The sequence below is a fragment of the Python bivittatus genome, unplaced genomic scaffold, assembly GCF_059951505.1.
Source record: "Python bivittatus isolate LINGU-HERP-01145 unplaced genomic scaffold, Pbiv_v1 ctg000020_np1212, whole genome shotgun sequence".
Taxonomy (NCBI): domain Eukaryota; kingdom Metazoa; phylum Chordata; class Lepidosauria; order Squamata; family Pythonidae; genus Python; species Python bivittatus.
Genome location: NW_028277030.1, coordinates 68603435 through 68626845, shown reverse-complemented (window position 1 = coordinate 68626845; position 23411 = coordinate 68603435). Strand labels below are relative to the sequence as shown.

The 23411-nt window shown below is 37.7% G+C and overlaps 1 protein-coding gene across 1 annotated transcript in view; it reads right to left on the bottom strand.

Annotated features, from left to right (window-relative positions):
* Nucleotides 1-16796, bottom strand: part of TMEM200A (transmembrane protein 200A) — a 55669-nt gene extending 38873 nt beyond the window's left edge. Inside the window, exon 1 of the mRNA XM_007422032.4 lies at nt 16435-16796. The gene's annotated coding sequence lies outside the window, so the exon portion shown is untranslated. The remainder of the gene's footprint in view (nt 1-16434) is intronic.
* Between the last annotated feature and the right edge of the window lie 6615 nt (nt 16797-23411).

Sequence of the window (23411 nt, the reverse complement as noted above, 5' to 3'; positions counted from 1 at the left end):
GCTGCCTGAAACAAAAAAATACCCTAATTTTTTACAATAATGCAGTTATTAATAGAAACCTTTCCCTGGGGATAACGGCTACTATTAAACTAAAGTTAAAATTCGCATTGCACAATCTATAAATAACTGATGAATTTCCTTATTTGAATAATGGATCGAGTCCTACAGTTACTATAGTGAGGTTTGACATTATAAGAGAATTCCTCATTCTCTCTAACATACTTGAGTTGACACACGTGAATGTAAAACTCAAATTAAATCAGCTGATATTGCAACGTTTAGAGACATGATAAAAAAAACAAGCAAGTAAGGTTGGTTCTTTAATTAATCTAAATCTCAACAGACTAGCTGAGAAGCTCTATTAGAACTACAATGCTTTACAGTTCGAAAGGGAATGGTTCAATCTGAAAGCAAATATATGTCTTTGTTAATGCACCATGAGGCCAAAAATAGCAGAAAGCCTGAAGGGTCAGACAGAACACGTAATTGCTCTAGGAATCACTAAATTATCTTTTTCTTTTTCTTTTTTTTGAGCTAACCAATATTAACATAAAGAATTATCTGCCATACACCATGAAATACACTTGCAGAATATTCCGGCTCATTCAGGTTTTGACAAACTTTCTTTTCCTTGCATTATTCAAAGTGGCTCTGGAATCACTAGTTTCCGATAATAAGCCTATGTCTCTTGGCAATTTAAATCATGAAACTTGCAAATTACTGAATTTAAAAAGTAGTAACACTTTTCCTTGTGTTTCTCACAGTTACTTGGAGATACGCTTACTGGATTTTGATAGATCTGGCCCATAAAATTTCAGCATTATCCAAATGAATGATAAACGAATCCTAATACCACTGGACTAAACATGAGTACAACCAATGATTTCATTCTCTGTCATTTTTTCCCTAATATTTAAGTTATACGGAATATCTTAAAAATAACCTAATGTAAATGACATAGGAATGTATCCAAGAATAAAACATAATAGTCTATTGATTAAATGTGCTTGTTTATTAAATATATTGCTTTTGTATTGATCACTCACTTTGCTATTCAATACATATTCATTCAGCACCCATTTATTCTTGATGCTGTTGCTTCTTGTTTTAGTATACATAATTTTAAGTAACTTATTCACTGTGCACTCAACTTATTTTTACATTTCTCTGGACATGCCAAGTTATCATTTCCATATAAAAAGGAGGCACAAACATGGCCTTATACACCGCCATTTTCATTTCTTCCTACAAATAGTGTTTGCTTGCAACAGACTTCATACTACCAATCACTTTTCTACCAACATTTGCTTATCTTGGAATTTCTCCATCTTTAATAAATACTCTATCAAAGTACCTAAGTTCATCTACCTGCTCTTCTTTTTTATGCTTATATATGACTTGCAACTGCAACTCTATTTTCCATGTTAAATACAATGAACCTGGTCTTCAATAGCTTATTCTTCAGATCTGTATTCTTCAAGGCATCATTCTGCCTATCTAACACTGGTTGCAAATCATTCAGGTTCTCAGCCAACAACATGGCATCATCTGCATACAACTATACATGCACATTCAGATCCCCAACCGATATACCTCTAACATCACCAAAAGCATTCCTTTTTTATTTTGCTATAAACACATTTTAAAAAACCAAGGAGGCATCACACATCCACATCTCACTTCCTGCTCAATGTTAGAGCATTCATTAAACACACCATTTTTTCTAAAAAATGTTTTACTTCCATTATATCCCACTTTTACTGTATTTAATAATGAACTCCCAACTCCACAATTATGAAAAGTATTCCATAATACTACACTAGTCACTTTGTTGTATGTTTTTCTTTTAAATCAGCAAACATAAACTTTCTTTTTCATATTCATACATTTCTCAGTGACTTCCTGAAGTACAGAACTCTGGTCTACGTGGTCCCTATCTGACCGAAAGCTGCAAAGCACTTCCCAAATTTGTTCATTGTCACCTCTTATATCCATTTACACCTTTCCAGGCACCATTAATCCCCCTGCAATTTTCCCATTCATTTGTTACCTTCTCCTTGTATAAGAAAACAATAATAGCATCTTAATATTAAGTAATTAGTTCAAGACTGAAGCTATTATCATATAACTAATACTTTGATGTGAATTGCAGTGGTTCTTTCTTTTTTATCTTATATTCAACTTTGGATCAAAGGTTAAATAATCTTATGCTTGCAAGATTGACATCCTAAATGGCAATTCATACTGATAGGATTTTAATTTTTCTCTTTTTATTTTCAATACTTTAAGCTTTTTAAATAATAGAATGTTAATAATTTTAAATCATATTATATAAACATTACTGCATTGAAATCTGCATTGAAACAATGCAATGTAGCATGATTTACAACATTACAATAAAAGGAAAAGAAATAGCAATCTTTCAGTTGTTAGGCACCAATGCAGTTTTCACATACACACGTATACAAACATGTCAGAGCAGGAAATCAACTCCACATGATGACTAGAACGCTTTTTATTAAGATAGGCTATAATAACAGAATCCTGCCAGTCTGATTGTGCTGTCTCTCTCCACCCCACCTCCTTCTAATACCCCAGTGAATTAGGGAGTGTTTGCCTGAGCCCCTTCTGAATATTATGTTTTCCAGGGCTTAAAAAATGTTTCAGCCTTGTTAGTAATGGCTCTTGTATATTCCTGTCAAGGTCAGCTGCTTACTGTCTACAAATATATTAAACATGTTGAATAGTCCTTTTTCTAGGTAGGCACTCATTGGTCATTATTCTCAATAATTCTTTGATCTCCATATGGTAAAATCACTTTTCTGTACTCTCTCATTTCATTGTTCTCCAAACAAAATATTTTTCCTCTGGATCATATTCATTCTGAACATTGCACAATTTTTCCAGATGTAGTTATATGTGTCTGTGCAATCCATTATCACCATTCACCAGAATGTAACATGCCTACTTTCATGCACACCAGTAGCAATCCTGATTCCACCAATTCGTCCTTTCTGACATACAATTTATCCCTTTCATTCATAATTAAACCTATAGTTTTAATTCCCGTCATAGAGATTCACCAACTACATTCCACTTCATGAAACTGGATCTATTACATTCTTTCCTGTTTTCTTACTTTCACAGACATAGAACATCTTTATTTTTTCTTATTTCCTTTCAATTCATTAATTCATATTCTTTACCATTTACTCCTCTTACATTCTAAGCTGTAATCTTCCATATGTCACAGTCACTACCAGATGGGTCCAAGGACTTCTGTCAACCATCATAGTTTTTGGCTTTTACATAATGCTGCTTAAGCTAGGATCTCTAAATTACATACTATCTTGCAAGCCAAAATATTATTGCTGGCACACCACCAACTATGAGAAAGATGGGGTATATTGACACACAAGTGTCAAACCCATTAAAGTTTGTTTTTCTATTAAAAAATGACTTCAGGCAAAATTATGGCTTTTAAGACCAAGAATAGTAAATAGAATACAGTAGGCCACTATTGCCCAAATTATAATGTATTTCCTTTCAGTAAGTTCCACCAAATTCACTGGGAATACTTTCTGCATAAGAATTGTGATGCAGAACTGCCAATGAAATAGAACACATATTTGGTGCATGAAAAATTAATTATCTCTACCTACCATAGCTTCTGGAAATTCCTGGTTCTTGTGCAGGGATTTCTCTAGGTCAAAGAACACAAGGGAAAGATCTACTCATGTTCAAATGAACATGAACAGAACTCTCTTCAGATCATCCTGCTCAAAGTGAGAGGATCCAGACTGAGTCAGAGTGCATGTAGGAATGATATAAAGATAAGCCCAATTTATACAAACTCTGTAGTTTCTTAAATTATCACTATCATTGATTAAGCATGCCTGTGATTTGTATTGTTGCACAACTTCCCAGAGCTGCCTGTAAAGGTTTAATTGTTGTGGAGTCACTGGAATTAGTAATCAGTGGTGTGCTGGAGCCAGCTCATGAGAGCTGACTGTTAAATTTGGGGGAATTTTGCGAGCTGATTGAGAGCAGAGTTGAGCTATGGTACCTAGTGCACCAATCAGCTATTCTGTGGCTACTGGCATGGTGCAGTACTGGCAGTGAAGCTGGCAGAACTGTTTCTTAAACATTTACCAGCACATGACTGACTGTAACTCTCTAGGCAGCCAACTACCCATCTTCCCTTAGCTCCATCCAACAAGTTATATCATGGGCATGCTAACGAAAGCAGAACATTTGATCTAATGGCTGGCAGATACTACTGATGATACTAGCTATTTGAATTCCCCCGCCCCCCACCAAACCATAAAGGCCCAAAATTCCTTACTGCAGCCTGGTTCAGCCTTCTTCTTTTGGCATGTTTACATGCACCTGTTGCCACAAGGCAAAAGAAGGTAAATGGAGCTGCCACCACCTGGAAAGATGATGGACATTTCTTCACCTATGCCACACTGGAAGTATGAGCTTCTGAAAACCCCAGAAACCTGTCAATAGTAGATTATGTATGCATTTTTAAATAAAATCCTTAACCTATTTTTAATCATTATAAAATTATGATTAGAGGTTTTGGATTATGCTTCCTGGTTTTATTCACAGTCCACTTAGTTATCATCTTTTATTTTAATTAGCATAGCAACCAATGATTATACATGTTTAGTCAAGAAACATGTGAATTAGAACATTACAATCTGTCCTGAAATCCATGAATAAATCATTCTAGTTTAAATCATGCTAATATCAATACTCTGAAATTAAATATCTGAGATCCTGTCTCAGATGGGCCTTTAACTTTGTTCCTGCAAAGCGTGGAAGTACAGCTGAATTACCTACTGTGGTATTTCATGGCTTGCACTGGAAATCTGACCATTTACACCACCTTTTTGTGGCACCAGCAGTCCTCTGAAAAACACTGTTGCCATTTTGACACAACAAAACACACAAGCTGTAGCATAAACCTAAAATAGATGTAATATACTTAAACATTACATCTTTCTTCAAAATCCACTCCAAAATGGTGGGGAAAATCTTCCATTTTATAGCGCCATCCATTACAACCATCACCATGCCACAAAATATGAAATGCTGCCCCAATTACTAAAGGACAGTTATCCAAGAACCAGACTATTATGCATTATTCATCAAAACATGGTTAAAAAATTCTGGCTTTGCATTAAGAACGATCACCATCTCTGTAACTATACAGCAGGCCTGCAATTTGTGATTCATCAAGCCAAACACTTCCTATTCATCATATATTATAGTTTGGCTGATTCTTGATAGTTGAGGTTTTTGCAGTTCTAGTCAGGCAGAAAATCAGAGATCACTGTTCACTATACATCAGAAAATAAATCTTTCCTTGAAAGGGCTACTAATAATCTCTTGTTTTGCTCAAAGTTGGAAATCTCACATAACAAGACCATAACTGGACAACTTAAACCGATTCATATTTCTTCTCAGCTATTAATAAGACATTACTGTAGCCAAGAGTAGTAACAACAGTGAAAAAAACAGATTCTTATCAAGCTCTCTGTTCATTCCTAGAACCCAGCCAACATAAAGTGAATTCAACAATGTAGTAGTATGTTCCAGTTGACTCGGCACAAAAATAATTCTCAGGGAGTCTCAGACATAGACCAGAGCCAAAACCTGCTTAGTTCCGTGAGTCTGTGGAATCAAGTTCTTTATCACCATGCCTAGGAACTACAGATACATTGATATACAGTATCATTTATTAATTTCCAACAACAACATAATATGTGTTCCATAGATGACAAATAGAAGCATGAGTCAATATTGTAAATAGTTGGGCTGGAAACTGGAGGTTCTGGCTTCCAGTCATCATTGGGAGTCCTGGGGCCAGACATTCTTCTTCAGCCTAAACTGTATCACGATGCTGCTGCAAAGATAAACTAAATAAGCCCTATTATACATTGCATTCAGCTCCTTAAAGGCTAAGACACAAATGTGCTATGTGAATTTAGATGAACTTCTGAATAAATAGGCTGGTTGCTAATGCACTTCTATTACTCATAGGGCTACTATAAGCAAAATTTTGAACAAATATTAGATTGCAGCAAAGAATTCGTTTTCCTGTATCTTTTTGTGGCTATCTAGTAGCCATCTAGATTTTTGCATCCAGATATGGCAGTTCTAATGACCAAGATCAAAGCCTGAGTGGGAAAGTGGAAGATCGGTGTTTGGGACTGAGAGTATATATCAATGCTCTTTTGTGGCTTGGTTTTACCTTGAAGTATAGTAATTGCCGAATTGCTCAACTTATTGCAAAAGTTATTCTGGCTATACCGTCTGCTCTGAAAGATTCATTTCTCTAAAGAAACCCTTGAGAAATCCTTTGCAGGACCCTAGCTTCAGAAAATTAATTCCCTTAGTTCTATGCACAATTCCATACTTTCCATCTTGGACAAGTTCTGTGCTTCCAGCATTTCTTTCCAATGAGGTCAAGCATTAAGAAAAAGTCAATACTTGCTTTTATAAACTGATGAACAAGTAAAAAAAAAGGACATCCTTCTTCAGCACAAGACTTTAAAAAGCATGGTGCAAGATAAAATGACAGACTGCCAATAAACAGGAGAATGTGAGCCTTTTTTTCAAGGCAGCTAAGTTTTACTTTAAGATGCTACGCAGGAAAATAACTTGAGTTTTCACAACAACATATACACATAACAGTCCTTGTAGTTACCGCAGAGTGTCCTAAATCTGTTTACCAGGCTCAGATGCTCAAATCATGGGATCTTGCATTAAGATCAGGCTGAAAATAACTTTTATGCAGCAGCTGCATCTAGGATAAATCAATACCAGTGGCATTGATAAGTGCCATCTTAAATCAATACCAGTGGTAAGAAGAACCAGCTAGCTTCAGGAATGCAGGATATACAATGCTCTGTCACATTTTCTACACCTTCTGGCATCCACAAGGTGACATGACATGACAATTAATTTAGCCCAATGGTAGGAGTGACCTGGTACATTAAGTGCCCCAACTTCAACCCTAGCTGTAATGGAGTCTTGTTGAAAGTTAGACAAGATCTGCTGAGGTATAATATAATGACTGAATTGCATGGTAACTTTACCTAAATTTAACTGGCCCATGATTTTCTGAATTAAACTAATTTGGGTGGGTAGGAGTTGTACAACATACTGAATTAACTACATGGGTCAGGTCCATACAACACACTAGGCAGAAATGTGGTTGGTGAATTTATGGTTTAGTGTAGCATGACAATGTAGCTGAGCACTGATTCTGGAATAAGCAATGATATGGGAGTAGCCCTCCCAAAAGGAAGAGGGAAGCTTCTGCTTTGAGTAGTGGCTTGGGAAGAATATGAAGAACGGCTCTTTTGAGACTATTCGGTGGCACCTTACTTGCCTGACTGCTGCAGAGTGCAGTCTAATGTGTCATATGGAAAGTGAAGCACCAGGTGGTTGATTGCTCAGCCAGTCAGGCACCCTGGAAAGTTGTGGAAGTAGCTGGCATCTCTGGAGAGCTTCCCGTTCTCTTATCTCTTTTAAGCACAACCCTCAGATCCAAATGCCTCACTCTGAGGGATCCTTCCTCAGAGGACAGTATTATCAGCAAGGTGGTCACACAGATCATCTCTGTCACAGTGTAAGCTGTTTCCACAGACACTTGAGCTACAACTCTCATTCCAAAGGACTGGTAGGGGAAGACAACATGTTAACCAGGCAGTGGTATACAACCTTTTTATTTAATTTTCCCTTCTGCTTATTACTAAGCATTTGCCATATAATGATAATTTTTAAAATACTGGTGCCCCTCAGCACCTTGTTTTTCCTTTTAAATAGTACCTCATGTCAGTTCTCATTATCAGCTCATAGAAAGAGAGCAAAAGAGAATTTATAATCTGAAAGGAGTTGGAATTATCAATGCAAGTAGAATTTGTTATAAGAATAAATTTGAATAAACTTGAATTAAGTTTCATACAGAAGTAGCATGTGTCATAATTTTTGTATGTTGATTTTCCTTGTCCTTCCCTCACACACAAAAGAGAAAACAGAATGGGGGTTCATATCTTCAGAGAACAACTAAGAATCTCTTTAAACAAACAACTCTCTTATCTAATTAAACTATGATACACATGATCAGGGCCTTTTCCTGTGATCTGTAATTTAATCATGATGTCTCAGATAAATAATGGGGAATGTTCAGATGTGATGTTAAACGATGGCTTAGGACTACATTTAGAAACAAAAGCAAGCCAGTGCCAGATTTTGTACTCCCTTCTATTCAATTGTGTTCCTAAAGAGATAGGTGAAGAAATAAACCAGGATTCAGTTTCAATTTCCAGATTGTTATTATGTATGAACCAAGAGCTATTGTTTAAAATAAGCAGTATTTCCTGAAATAAGTCAGCAAAGTAAGTTGGCATGTATAACAATTCATTAGAATTTATTTTAAACCATGGCTTCTGCTTTGTCTGTAATAAGTCAGAAAATGGGAAGAAATGTAATCTGGCTCTTTACTAATCATACATGGTTTAGACAAACTTTGAAACAAGTTAAGAACTTAAGTTACAGTTCTAAGTTGTTTTAAAATACTCTGGCTTGTTCTGTAGTTAGGGATCATCAATTTCTAATTCTTATAGATAAGAAAAAATTACTACAGCCTGCCTGTTTTAAGCATGGATTGAAATGAGAGTAAAAGAAGCTATATGCTTTGGCAAAAGGTTATAAAATATCTCAGCTTAATAAAATGAAATATGTTCAGCTGAATATGGCCATTGAGTCTTACTGGATTACACACTGAATACAGGCTGAATAGGATTACAGTATACACATTTTGAAAATGATTAGGAAGATGTGCTTTAGATTTTGCATGACACTTCAGTAAAGCAATTCATCTCTTTACAAGCTTCCTCACAGCCTGAAAAAAGACAAGCTGTTTTAATAAATAGCAAAAAGGTGCTTTGCTTGCATGGTGTCCAAAGCATTTCTTTCAAATCATTTTTGAATTATGAAGAGCCCTAATGTTGGGGTTTTCAAACACCTAAGTACAGTGGTACCTCTGGTTACGAACGCCTCTGCTTACGAACTTTTCGGGTTGCGACCAGCTCCAGCCGCAAAAATTTACCTCAGTTTGCGAACTCCACCTCGGGGTATGAACCGGATCCGCGGCCATTTTCCGCCATGACACATGGTCCGCGGCCATTTTCCGCCCGTGCCACATGGTCCGCGGCCGTTTTTCCGCCCTTGACGCGTGGTCCGCGGACACCGGAACGGATTAACGGTAATTACATTGAACCTTATGGGGAAATTTGCTTCGGGTTGCGAACAAATCGGGTTGCGGCCAGAGTCACGGAACGGATTAAATTCATAACCCGAGGTACCACTGTATCTACAGTAATGACCAGATAAAGAAATAGAAAATTACTTCTAACTCAAGAAACAGGATTTGCACCAAGGTAACTTTATAGTTTATGCTGCAGCCAAGTTTACCACAGGTCCAGCAGAATAGTATCAGTGTATAAAATATGAATAGCAGGTATTTGCCCTAAACACACCATGCATGCATCTGCAGCCTCAGTTGGATCAAAATTCCCAGACATACGAACATGGGTGTTTAAAAATAAAATACTTATTTTCCTATTGATATACAGCTTAGGAGATACCTGCAGAGACACACATTACAGTGACATTTTTTTTCTTTACATATCCTGCTTTGTCCCCCCTCAAGTCCTGCTATGGTGCTTCATAAAATCAGGGCAGGGATGTTCCTGGGATGAGTGAAGGATGCGGGGACTGTACATCAAAAGTATATATTTTTTTCCTGTGGCGGTTTTGTTTTTACCTTAGCTGCTGATTATACTGTATGTGTGTGTGTTTTTTAACATCATATTTTCTTTCTTGTGTTTTTAACTGTTAGCCGACTAGACTCATGAATTTCAGATGGGTGGCCATAGAAATGAAATGAAATGAAATGAAATAAAATAAAATAAAATAAAAATAAAATAAAATAAAATAAAATAAAATAAAATAAAATAAAATACTCCCAGCAGGTTTCATCTGCCCAGTTAAAGCAAACAGGCACCTATATTGGGCAGCAGTGATTCTGGAGGTGGATGATCCTTTTAGTGACAACAGCAAAGGTTTAATGGAGTAAACCATACCAAGAAAATCCCATGGATAGACAATATAAAGTAATTGGCAATATAATGCTGGATGATGGGCCCCTTAGATCAGATGGCACTTAACATGCTGTTGAGGAAGAGCTGAGGATCTTTCAGGGTACTAATGGTGTTTGTGATATGGCTAGACTGAAAGCTTTGAGACATCTGCTTGCTGATGTTGCCATGCAAGAAAAGAAAATCCAGTTCTGCAAAGACAGAATTGCAGTGGAAACATGGAACATAAGAAGCATGAACATGGGAAAGCTCAACTCAGTGAAAGATAAAATTAATCAGCTACATACTGATATCTGCAAGTTGGAATAGACTGGAATTGGAGACTTTCATTCAAAAGATCATACTATTTGCTATTCAAGTCAGAAAAAACAAAGAAAGAATGATGTTGCTTTCATAGTCAGGAAGGATATAGCAATACTTGGATACAATGCAATCAATGACTGAATAATATCAATATATAACAACTGACTTTACAGACAAGCCTTTAATATGATGGTTATCCAAATTTATGTTCCAACTACTGATGCAGAAGAACTTGTTGATGAGTTTTACACTAAAGTTCAATCTGAAATTGACAGAACATTCACATTAAGTAAAAACCTACATCTTTTGAGAAGTATAGTGCTAGGAAAGGAGGAAGGAAGGAAGGAGAAAAAGAAGACAACTAGAAGCAAGATGGATGGATTCAATTACAGCTGTGATGTATGCATTGCTGGAAGTCCTGAAGGGAGAGATTGGGGCTAGGTCATCCTGGTGAAGTTCCCTCTATTTGTGATGAAGAGCCAACACTAACTTGATGGTACATAATTAATCAGTCAGTCCAATTTCATGTCTTAGCCTTAGGACATACAAAAACTACAGTACTGTGTATTACTCATGGATAAACCCATCTGTGGATAAGCCGACCCTCAAATTTTTAACCAAAATACCATGAAAAATGTGCCACTTGATAAGCCCGACCCTCAAAATTTTCTTATGTTTTTTCAATATATTCTGAAGGACTTCATTTATTTTCATATTTTGTATCAATAAATGTTTTCCAGAACAGATTCCAATTTAAATTTTTACAATTGACTTATCTGCAGGTGGCACATTTTTCATAGTATTTTGGTTAAAAATTTGAGGGTCGGCTTATCCGCAAGTATATACAGGTACTTTTAAAAAGTATTACCACATATACTCATGAATAAGCCCATCCACAGATAAGCCAAACCCAATTTTTGGGGTGTATGTTGGAACCTAAAATTCTCAGCTTATCTGTGAGTATATATGGTAAAAAGATAAAGTTATTCTTCACACTTCAGTTAGACCAGAAGTTGACAAAGGCTTAGGAGCAGAGGCTGTTGAAAAAGCTGGCTACTGTATATAATACATTGTAACATTATGTTATTCTAATGGTATTAGAACATGGCTGTTGCATATGACAGGGTTCTCTATTAATGTCATAATACTTGGCTCCAATTCTTCCATTGATTACTGTGGGAGTTGCTCCCATGAATTGCTCCTGTGTAAAGACTGTACCTCTTATGCAGCAATCCAACCATATAGTTAATAGCAAGATTCAAGGGAAATTACATTATTTAATACATTATTTAACATGGATTTCTTCAGCAAGCACAGTGGGAGCACCATCCTTTCTAAGAATTGATTAACTTATGCAAAGATTAATTATGTGTCAGTTTTTATTTCCCTACTCAGATAATTTCTTAATTTTAATTCTTCAAAGTTGCCACAAAGTTTAATTGAAAAGTTTTGACCATAGGAAACATATTGAAAAATTATCATACCTCATCATATAGTATTAACTGTTAAAGTTAATTGTGGCACAAAACAGAACATTGTTAAAGGAAAGTATTCAAGTTTCCATCTCTTTTGCATACATTGTAACTATGAAAGAAAAGCATTCATTTAATATGGACTTTCAAAACTTTTGAGTAGTAACAAAATATTCACTCAGCTATCTTCTGAAAAATGTATTTTGCTCAACGTATGCTTTGCAATGGTTTCTTATGAGAGTCTGACAATTTTGCAGAAAATTATACTGATATATTTTTGCCAATTATTGCCAGGTTTTTGTGGGGAAAAAGTCTTTTAACATTGATTGTGAAGAGGTACTTGGGAATGGCTCCACAATTAAGGTGTCTTTCCATCCCAATTGTATGATTCACTCTTTATGTAAAAGCTGAAGTACATCTTTCACTCAAGAAATAATATAAACCTTGATGACATGCTTGCTACATATCATGACAATATTAAAGGGATGATAAATTGGAATCATATACAAAAACAACTACCTGACAAAGTTTTACTGTATTATATAACTTATTTTAGACTAGTGGATCCCTTTTAAAAACCCAGTTGTTAAATAATACAAAAAGAAATACAAAAGCTTTTCTGTTATAGCATGATTCATTTTTACTCTATGATAGCATATTCTTTTGAATTAATAGAAGTTGAACATTTTCTTCGTAAGTATATATTTCATGTTTCTATTTGTATCTTTTCAAGACCAAAATGTGCATGGCAATCAATAAAATTTCCTTAGGCACCTCAAGACATTCACCTGCTCTGTGCCTTATCACTACCATTTTAGTGTATCCTACTCTTCAAATGTAGCAGTGAATTCCTTTATGAATAAGGAATAAGTTCTATAAATGTCATCCTGATCATCCTGATGGGAGCACTGTGAGTCCACAGTCACCCAGTAAGTTTCCATGATTTAAGGTGGAAAAGAAGCAGGTTCTCCGCAGTAGCAGTAAAGCACCTGAACAGCTACATCACACTGTTCTATGAAATCCATTTTGCTTCCAGAAAAATCTTGGACTTGGTTGTCTTTTCTCTTTTTTCCTTAGCTTGTCATTTACAAGTATTTACAAGTATTTTCAATTAAGAACCAGTGTTTCTAAATATAAATATACTTGAAATTGCTACCCATTCTTCTGGGCATTAGAGTGCTTCCTGATGGAAGATTCTGGAGGAAAAACATTGGGCAATTTAGTTACTTTAATTCAAATGACAGAGCAGTTGCAGCAATGTCTTGGACCACACCTGCCAATCTAAAGGTAGGTTAAAGGCTATAAAGTAACATTATTAGGTGATACAGTCTAAACAAAAAATGCTCTGCTTCCAGATTTCAGGATGCAAAATTATAGCATCATCAAGACTATGTTCAAAAGTCAAGATAACATGCTAAACCAAATTCAGGCAGAGTTGCTGGGAGTTGGGCGGCATATGCATTTAATAAAGTATTATTATTGTTATTATTATTATTATTGTTATTATTATTGACAATGTTGATAATAAACATGTATTATTATCATTATTATAATCATCATTGGTTTAACATGTTGCTGTAATCCCAGCTATTATAGTTTGCTTTGTGGCTTAGAACGAGCTATGAATCCTGGCTGCAACCAGATTTTTAAGGTTGTCTTTACAAAATGCCCCACGCTGAATTGTGTCTTGTATGTGTATTTACTTCTACCAAGAGTTTTAGATAAGAAAGGAGGGATGAATCACTTTTGCCAATGTGGACATGGCATTCAAAAAAAGTACTAATTTATTGATTCTTATGTTGCATATACAAAGTCTTACTTAAATTTCTGGTGGTTTCACATTGGACTAGGAAAAATTCCTATCTGAAATACTATGATACATATAAGTCTGAACTGATCTGGTATTAGGTAACTCTTGTATTCTTCTATATGTAATTCAGTATCCATAATGGAAAAAGTTCCTTCATAAGAGTATCCTTTTTTTCTTCTTCCAATGCATACATAACAAGAATCATCTGCATGTATCAGCATGCATATCAGTGTGTGGCACTAATCATACTCACAGAACATTTTACCAACAAGAGGTTCATATTCACATCAGAAAATGTACTCATGAAGTATCCTATATTCCTAATGTCAGCTCTGCCCTCTTGGTTCACACAGGAGAAAAAGTGACAAGAAAAAAGTACATCAGTGAAGCAGTGAGTGAAACTATGTAGACATCCCAATTTTAAAATCCATAGATAAACCATTGTCTTCTACATGGTCCAGTACTGGTGAACATCAGAACAAACAGACTAATAAAGGGTGAAGAATAGAGGTGCACATATGAAAGAAAAGGCTTACACGGGGAACTGCTGATGTGAATCAGTAATATCCAAGGATGATCTTATTCATGTAATCATCCTCATTTCAGACACACTCCAGAAGCCAAAGACCTGTTTATGGGAATGGGTGAACGGTTCATGTGGCGCACACTTTCCACAGCTGAAGGCATAAGTAAATTAATGCTAGTCTTATTATGTTTTTTCCCCAACTGGATTACAATGCAGCAAAGGAGCAACAATAACAATAACATATATTTCAGTGCCAGATTACAAAAACTGAACATGATTTCTTCCCAAAATTACTGCATATCTGCATTTCATTTTCCTCTACTGTATATGAACATGGTTTTTTGTTCAGAACAAAAACTAATTGTTACCCATGCATTAAATTATCCAAATGGCCTCTTAATTATACTCTAACAAGTATTTTGCTGGAAAAGAAATGTTAGTAGCAATATAGACATTAAAATGTTCCTATTTAGGAATAAGATGAAGAAGTATTGCTAAATCATTCAACTATTCATACTTCTATTTAATTACAATGTAGCTTTTCTCTCTTTTTTAAAGTAGAGCTTTTACAACTATCAGAGTGGAAACACTTCTATTATTCAATACATTTACATGCTTGTCTGCCAAAGCTGGAGTATTACAGTACGTTCCACTTACAAAATACAAAATATCCTATCAAGTTATAAAATATGGAACATTTTAAAGAGAGGCTTCAAGAATAATTTCAAGTTGCTGGAAGTTTTTTTTTTTTTTTGCTTTGTTTTAAACAGGATACAGTTCTACACATTGGCTGTGGCCATGAACAGTAAAGTAAGTAGGAGTTCAATAGCCGTACTCTGTGCAAGATTCAAGCTGATATGATTAAAACACATGTCTTCAGTACTACATTTGAGTTGGGATTTTAAAAAAAAAACCCTGATATTACAGAAAAACCAACACCAAATAGTTAGGATAAGATCCTGACATCTCTGTAATTAGGTGCACAACTTCTGAAAACTTCCGTTTATTCAGAATCTTACCATCCAAGGTTTCATGTTTAGTATGCCAGGGACTTCTATTTGCAAAGAAGTTTATCAATTATAACCTTTTCCCCAACTGAGTGCCCCCTCAGAAACACTGGATGCAACTCCCATCATCTACACCCAACTCAGCCATACTGGTGGAGAATGGTGGAAGTTTAGATTAACATGTGTAGAGGGTACTGTATTTTGGGAAAGCTGTTTTATACCTAATGAATGTAAACATAAGGGTTCAATCATACAAATCAGAAAATTCTGTCACCTCCCCCAAAAACTTCACTTAGAAACTTGTTTTATGCTCACTTTTACTTCTACAGAACAACAACTGGGCTGGAATGTGTGCGAAGTGTCCAATTTATGGTCCATTCAAACTCTTAGCAGGTCATCTGAGTATGACAACCTTTTTCGCAACCAGGTTAGCTTAAAAATCCATTAGGATGGCAATCCTAGTGCAATTTAGGATGAATTGAAATGCCTCACCATTTCTGTCAAGCAAGGGAAAAGTCGTGTTCTCAGTCTGATCATCTTTGGCTGTAAGAAAGCGAGAGCCAAGCAACTGTTGGCTGTGTGCATATGCGCACAAATGAGCCAGTGCAAAAGCTAAATATAAAGAGCAGAGCCTTTTTAAACACCCGGAGAGAGAGAGAGAGAGAGATTGAAACTACCCGAGGAGCCAACCCAGCACCTCCTTCCATTTCCATGCCTTAAGCGCCTTGGCTGGGAATGAAGAATTTGAGAGCGTTGCCAGTCAAACAAAAGAGGGTGTAGCAGCTGCGGAAGACGGGCGGACCCTAATGAGACCAAGTGGCTCCATCGGGAAGGCGGGAGCGCCCTATTTTAGGAAATGCAGCCCTCGATTCTCCTGCCTGCCCCTCCCTCTCAACAAGCCTTTCAGCTCTTCGCCGGACGCGTTCCCAGAACGGATCTGAGAGCCGAGGAAGAACAAAGAGTTCTTCTTCCACGCCGCGGGAATCCCTAGGACGGCGGCGGCGGCGCCTGCCCTTCGTCTTGCAAGGCGGCGGGCACTTCCTCAGCAATGGAGTACCAAGCAGTACAGCGAAGAGGACCGAAGGGAGAGGCGCTCTTCGCCCGTCCCCCGCCCCTCCCAGTCTCATCAGGCATTTACCTGGCGGGAGATCTCCGCTGCTTCTGCGGCTTTGGGTTCTTCGAAGGCTCCTCCGCCCGCCTTTCCTTCACACAAGAGATGGCTCGGAGGCAGCCAGACCGGTAGCGCCTCTCTCCCTCCCTCCTTTCCCCCTCCTCATCCTCAGAAGAGCTCAGGCAGAAAAAACCAAGAAAAGGGCGCCTGTGGCGCGAGAGGGGCCGGAACGCACCGCCGGAACTGGCACAGCCGGCGGACTGGGGCGTTTATTCCGGACTTCCTCGAAAGTCCTGCGTCGCCGGCGCTCCTGCTCCTCTCACCTCAGCCGGCCAGATGTGGCAGTCGCCTGCTCCTCGGTGGGAGAGGCAGAGGTGGCACTGGTGGGAGTCTCTCTTTCCGAGGGGCGGGGCCAGCCCGTCCCTCCTCGGCGGCGGCAGCGGCGGCGGGCGATGGGAGGCGTCACTCAAAGGGTCGGCAAGAAGGAGCCGGAGACGAAGCCGGATCGGAAAGTTTCCAGCGCTTGGTTGATCGAGGGAAAGCGCGATCTGAGCTGCGCCGCTCCGCACTCTGCTCGTAGAAGAGCCTTCTCCCGCCCAGACTAAGCCGGGTCATAAGACAGTGGGCGCAGGGGGCAGCCACGGTGCGCAACAACCGCGCATCCTGTCTCTGGCTGAAGGAGCGACACTGTCGCCTGTGCATTTAGGCAGGTGTCTGTACTGGGATACGGAAAAGGGATTTTCTCCAAAGAGTAAACTTTACCTACTACCTAAATGCACTGTGTGTGTGTGTCTTTTCAATTTGTTGGCAGCAACGCAGAACTCTTTCAGTTGGTACAGACGAACTTTTATGTTGTGCTCATTAATGCGGAGTAACGCCTACGGTCAATAACTAATGCTTAATCCGATCCTCGCTTTTCTTTCCAGCACGTGATGGTTTTTATACCATTGTATGATTCACCTGTTAGGGAGGAGATTACCCAGGGGACCGACAGGCGAATGTGAGTAGGACATTCTCGCTTAATCGCCATTAATCGAGGGGGAGGTGCATCACAGTCAAACTTAAGGTCCATGGCTTTAAGGCAGCCCCGGGGGAGGGAACAGCAAAATAGGAGAATCTATTTAGTAATTCCAGGAGAGGAGCCCCTCCCAGAAGAAGTAGGAAGAGAAAAAGAGCAGGTCAGCTCCTCCCCCTGGGGCAAAGTATATTACAACAGTGGCCATTGGTACTTCCAGAAGAAGAAAATGTCATTGAAGTGTGGAAATGAAATTCCATTTTCTAAACTTGTTTTTACACTCTGCTTAATAGTGGGCTCTTTTTGCCCTCTCCTGGGGTTTAGACTAGAACAACTAGTGATGGGTCAAAGAGAATTCAAGGGCCAGCCAATGGAAGACAGTAGGGCTGTGCTAGGGTGGCTTCGCATTCCCTCAACAAGGCATTTGATGACGTGTGCAGAGTGTTTCACGATGAAGAACTTCGCTTCAGCCATTCCAGTAACTGGAAAAAGCTCTGCGTTTCCATTGCGTAAGACTCTTCTAGCACTTCCAGTCAGCTATTAGGTGACCGGACAGACAGAAACGATTTCTCCAGGCTTTGGGAACTGTTGGAGGACATCTCAACTGAAGACATGTGGCCACTTCACTTTCAAGAGGCAGAGGGAGGGTATTTTCTGCAGCGGCTTTGAAAGGAAGCTTAGTATATATTTTCATGGAAGTAAAACGCCCCTTCAAAGCTTTGTGCCGTCTTAGAAGAAAGTAATAATGAAGTCCATGCTACTGGTTGCATTCTAAGAAGTGTGTGTTTTATAGGCGATCAGAATTTGATCAGTCAGGAAACAGCAGCAAAAAAGTCAGATCTGTGCTGCTCAACTCTCAACCAAAAACTTTAATATTGTGACATCCAAAGTCTGCATGGAATGCAAGCAGCCTTTTATGAGGGAATAACCAGTCAGAAGGGCTCTTAAAAGTAAGGAGCCATTCCCAGTTAGATTTGTTATGAGAGAGGAAGCAGTGCCTGCATAATTTCATTTGGATGGGAATATTTCCAAATTATTTGAATCATATACAGAGAATCTCCTGGAAGAACCATTGGCCAATGAAACAAAAAAGGATTGAAAGCTAATTTGAGAGAAAGCAACCTATCTTTCTTATTCCAACATTGACTATAGGATCTAGTGAGGATGGAGCGAAGAAGATCCCTAAACTGAGGAATCTTAGATCTTATTTCATTCCCTGATAGGCAGATCTCCAGAAAGTCACAGAAAATATATTCTATATTCTAGAGACTGGGAATATGATTTATCTGTAATTCTACCTCAGAAATGTATGCATTGTTATAGATGTTTGACCTAAAAGTACTTTGATTTGGGAAAGAAGACGGTGTTGTGTCAAGTTATCTGTGATATGTCAAGTTATCTGTGATATGGAAAGAATAACAAGATTTAAAGATGTCATCATAATGTTGAATCTTATACTAAAAATCTGTAACTAACTTGTCAGTATTTGAAGAATATTGACTATATTGAGCATTGAGTGTAGCAAGAAAGATTGAGGGAAGACAGCTTTATTCCCATGTTACAATCATGGATTATGTATTTTCTGTCTGCTTTTCAGCTGGTTCAGTATATACATAATGGAAAGACTGATCAATAATACTCTGTGAGATCAAAGTTTAATGCTGTGCTAAAAACTGATCTGTTTTCTTTATGTACTGTAAAGAACAGTACTGTAAAGTACTGTTACTTTATCTTTTTTATTTTCCTTTTTTTTTTTTGTATTTTCTTTCTATTATTTCTGTATAACAAAACTTTGTTTTAAGACCCCTAGGAAGACCTATCCCAAGAGAATTTGATGGTATACATAAAATACTTGTTATGTATTTTCAGTAATTATGGAGCTAATAACTTAAATAAAACATATCATAGGAGATTTTTGAATATACATTATAATTCCTGAATTTCTCAGGCTTCTGGATCTGAATTTTCAGGTGTCTATATTCTTGGGAGGGCTTAGCAAGGTCTCAAAGTAGGGCTAATTTTGGTATTGCCTTCATTCAGGCCATAGGTGAGTGGGTTCCTGGGAGACTTCATCCTTGAAGGAAGATTCTTCCAGAGAGTCACCTGCATGTGCTCGTTTGTGCACACACAGACATGCACATTCTTGATAACATTGAATTATCAACATATTCCCTTTGACATTTTAGGTCTCAAGAAATATATTATAAAAAATAAGAGAAACAAAATGACAAAAAGTGACAAAAGTGACAAAAATCAAGATATGTTCCAAATATTTCATACCCCTTTATTCTATATGTAACACTATTCTAAGGGTTAATTTGAGAGAGAGGATATGCAGAAGGCTGATCTGTTTGTGACAACTGCATCTTTCTGTAGCTGCGTAGCACACCGGGCATATTATAAACCATTCATAGTGATCATATTGCTACTTAACAGCTGCTCTGGGTACATAATCCTTCCCTGCTGTGGTAATAAAAGCCTAGCACATATCTTTGTTGACACAGGAAGCAAATGATCATGTTCAAATATCAAAAGCACATATGGGCTTCTATAATGGGAGATGTTATGCCCTTCTTTCTTTTCAGTTATGCCTATCAGTAACAGAGAAATTTACAGTGATTACCATCCAAATAGTGTAAGGTGGAATACTAATTTTTAAAATTTACCATATGAATGGTATGGCAGTGCAGGTCACTCTCTTCAGCAGGATGGGAAACTCATCCTTATTCAGCCCTTCAACAAATAGTGATTTCTAAGATTTTAGTACCGATCAACTATCATGGCCAGAGATTGCAATAACATACAGGGGAGAAAAAACAACAACACTGTGAGAAAAGATTAGAGTCTTAGGGGCTTTTTAGCTAGGTTTTTTTAAAAAACTTTCTCATGGGCCTCTGTTTCACCACTTGGGTGGAAAAAATCTGGATTCTGATAACTTTTTGGTCTGATTTAGCAAATATTATCCAAATACTGTAATCTGTAATGTGGCAGAAGGGGAAATCATTATATATGTGTGGAATTGAGTGATTGGTTATGTGCCATCAACATAGTGTCAACTTTTCATTACAACATAGATATTCATCTTCTTCAGGATGATCTGTTCCTACCTGGCTCTTCAGGTCTTCCAACAGTGCATGTATTACTGCTGTAATTAAGTCCATCTGCCTTGTTGCTGGTCGTCCTCTTTCCTTTCATCTTTCCCAGAATTATGGATTTCTCAAGGGAGCTGTGTCTTTGCATAGTGTGTCCAGAACATGAACTTGGTTATTTATGGTTGGTTGTTTTTTGGTTATCCATGATATTTTCAGGCATCTTCTCCAATACCAAAGTTCAAAAGTGTCAAAATACTGTGTCTACTTTTCCTCAAAGTCAAACTTTAGCTTCCATAGAATGTCACAGGGAAACCATTGAAGATGAAATTGTAGGAGGAAACATCAATAACCTGCACTATGCTGATGTCACTGTTCTGATAGCTGAAAATGCAAATGATTTGCAAGTTCTAGTAATTACGTAAAGTCAAGGACATAGTGAAAATATGGAGCTAAGATAAACATTTTATTTATTTATTTATTTATTTATTTATTGGATTTCTCTCCTGCCCATCTCCCCTACAATATATTTATATACAAATATAAAGAAGTCCAAACTAATGACAACAGATATAGTAACCAACTTTAAAATAGACGGAGATATTGAAGTGGTGGATACTATCTTTTAGGATCTACTGTCAACAGTAAAGGAACCAGTAGTCAAGCAATATTCTGTAGACTAGAGTAGCAATGAAGATCTTTGAAAAGATATCTTCTTCAATCCAGCCTCCCTCTATACATTCAGCATATAGGTTGAATAAATAAGAAGAGAATATTCACCTTGTCTCATTCCTTTGATGACCTGGAACCAGTCAGTTTCACCATGTTTTGTCCAGACTCGGGCTTCCTATCCTTTGTATAGGCTTCTCATGAGGACAATGAGATGTTGTGGAATTTTCATTTTCCTAAGGGCTTTCCATTGCTTGATATGGTCAACACAATCAAAGGCCATTTTATAATAAATGAAGTACATATCGACTTCTTTCTGGTATTCTTTGGCTTTCTGTCTTTGTTATAACCTCCTTGTGTTCAGAAGTAATGCCATTTGTTCTTTGTTTTTCATGTCCTGAATAATACACAGTATGATCTTCAAATTCTAGTCCATTTCAATCCACCAGTGCCTAAGATATCAATGTATAGTCTATTCATTTCATCTGTCACTGAGTTGAGCTTTCCCATGTTCATTCTTCTCATGTTCCATGTTCCCACTGTAATTCTGTTTTTTTAACTTTGGATTTTCTTTTTCTGCATGACAGCATCAACAACTAGACATCCCAAAGGCTTTAATCTACATGTAATAAATACCATTAGTACTCTAAAAAGATCCTCAGTAGCATCTTGAGTGCAATGTGACCTAAGAGTCCCATAATCCAGCACTGAATCAATCACTTTATCCTATCTATCCATGCGGTTTTCTTGGTAAAATACTGAAGTGGTTTACCATTGCCTTCTGTGCAGCATGAAATAATGCCTTTGCCATCATCACTAAAGTGACCATCCACTTCCAGTACCTTCCTATATTACTGCTGTCCAATATTGCTTTATCGGCCAAGCTTGCTTTAGCTGGGCAGCTGGGATGACCTTCATGCCTTGGGTGACCCTGATGTGAATATATACTGCTGGCATGCAGTCCTTTGCTCATCCCTCCCAGGACAAACCTCCACCACAATAAGGCAGCATAGCATACTTCTTGTTGAGGAATAATTACATCAATTGCATTTACTTAAATAAGTTCAATTTCATTTTTTGTCCTGTTCCTCCTTCCTTGTCCTGATTTTATCCATTTCAGTTTTTAGAATGTGACATGTCATTGAAGTCTTACGTGGCCATCAGTTCTGCACCGTGTAGCAGTTCCTTCCATTTTAAGGCAATTAACACATTTACCCAACAGGAAGATGGACATTTCCCCCTGAAATCATTGCCTATAAATTACAGGAGTTACTTAACATTTGCTTCTGCTCATTTGAAAACAAGCAGATGAGGAGATGTCCAGATAGCTATAGACATGCCTTGGAAGATTAAGTTAAAGATTAATCTTAATCATTGCTTGGGAGGGGCTGCTTGCCTGGTGAATTTAAGTAACACCTAAGCAGGGCTTCCCTTTTTCTCCTCCCTGTTGAACTTCATCTTCCCTTCTCATTTCTGCCCCCGCCCACTGGATTTCTCTCTCCTTTTCAGTGCAGCTATATTATTCTGGATCTTATCCCATCTCTGTCTTTCCTCCTCCTCTTTCTCCTGATAGAAGGTTTATGGGTGTGCATTAGTACTTGTGTTTCATTGTGTGATAGTAGTTAGTGTATGAGAGAATGATTGATATATGAAGGTAAGGGATAAATTGATATAAAAACAAGCAGTTAATTTAATCAGTACCTATTAATGTAATTAAAGTACTGTATTGTCACGGACCTGCTCTTTTTTGAAATGTATACACACACCCACACCCACAAACACACGTATTGATTTACATGTATGCCACACCTTCACAGAATTAATTTCAGCTGGAGGTGGTAACACAAGCCATTGCACAGGATTTATTTTTTATTCTGTTTATAATTTTGTTCTGTGACTCCTTTTTAGAGGGTCCTCTTAAATTCAGAGTCATCTTCCTTTCTGTCAGGCTCCTTTGCCTTGAACTTGGCAGGAGCTGTCCAGACACTCAGCATAATTGGCTAGATAAGAAAACTACTTTCAACAGTTCTGTCAACATAAAGTGAAGAGACCTCTTATAACTGTGATGGTTAATTACGGCATTTGTTTTTCCTCCTTCTCACACAGTTTGATATTGTCCTGCATTTTTCAGCCTTAGACCTAGGCAACTGTTGGTTGTTGACATAACTGACATTTCTGACCCAAATGCTAGCTCCTAACATAACTCCCACACTTCCAGGTGAATATAGTGC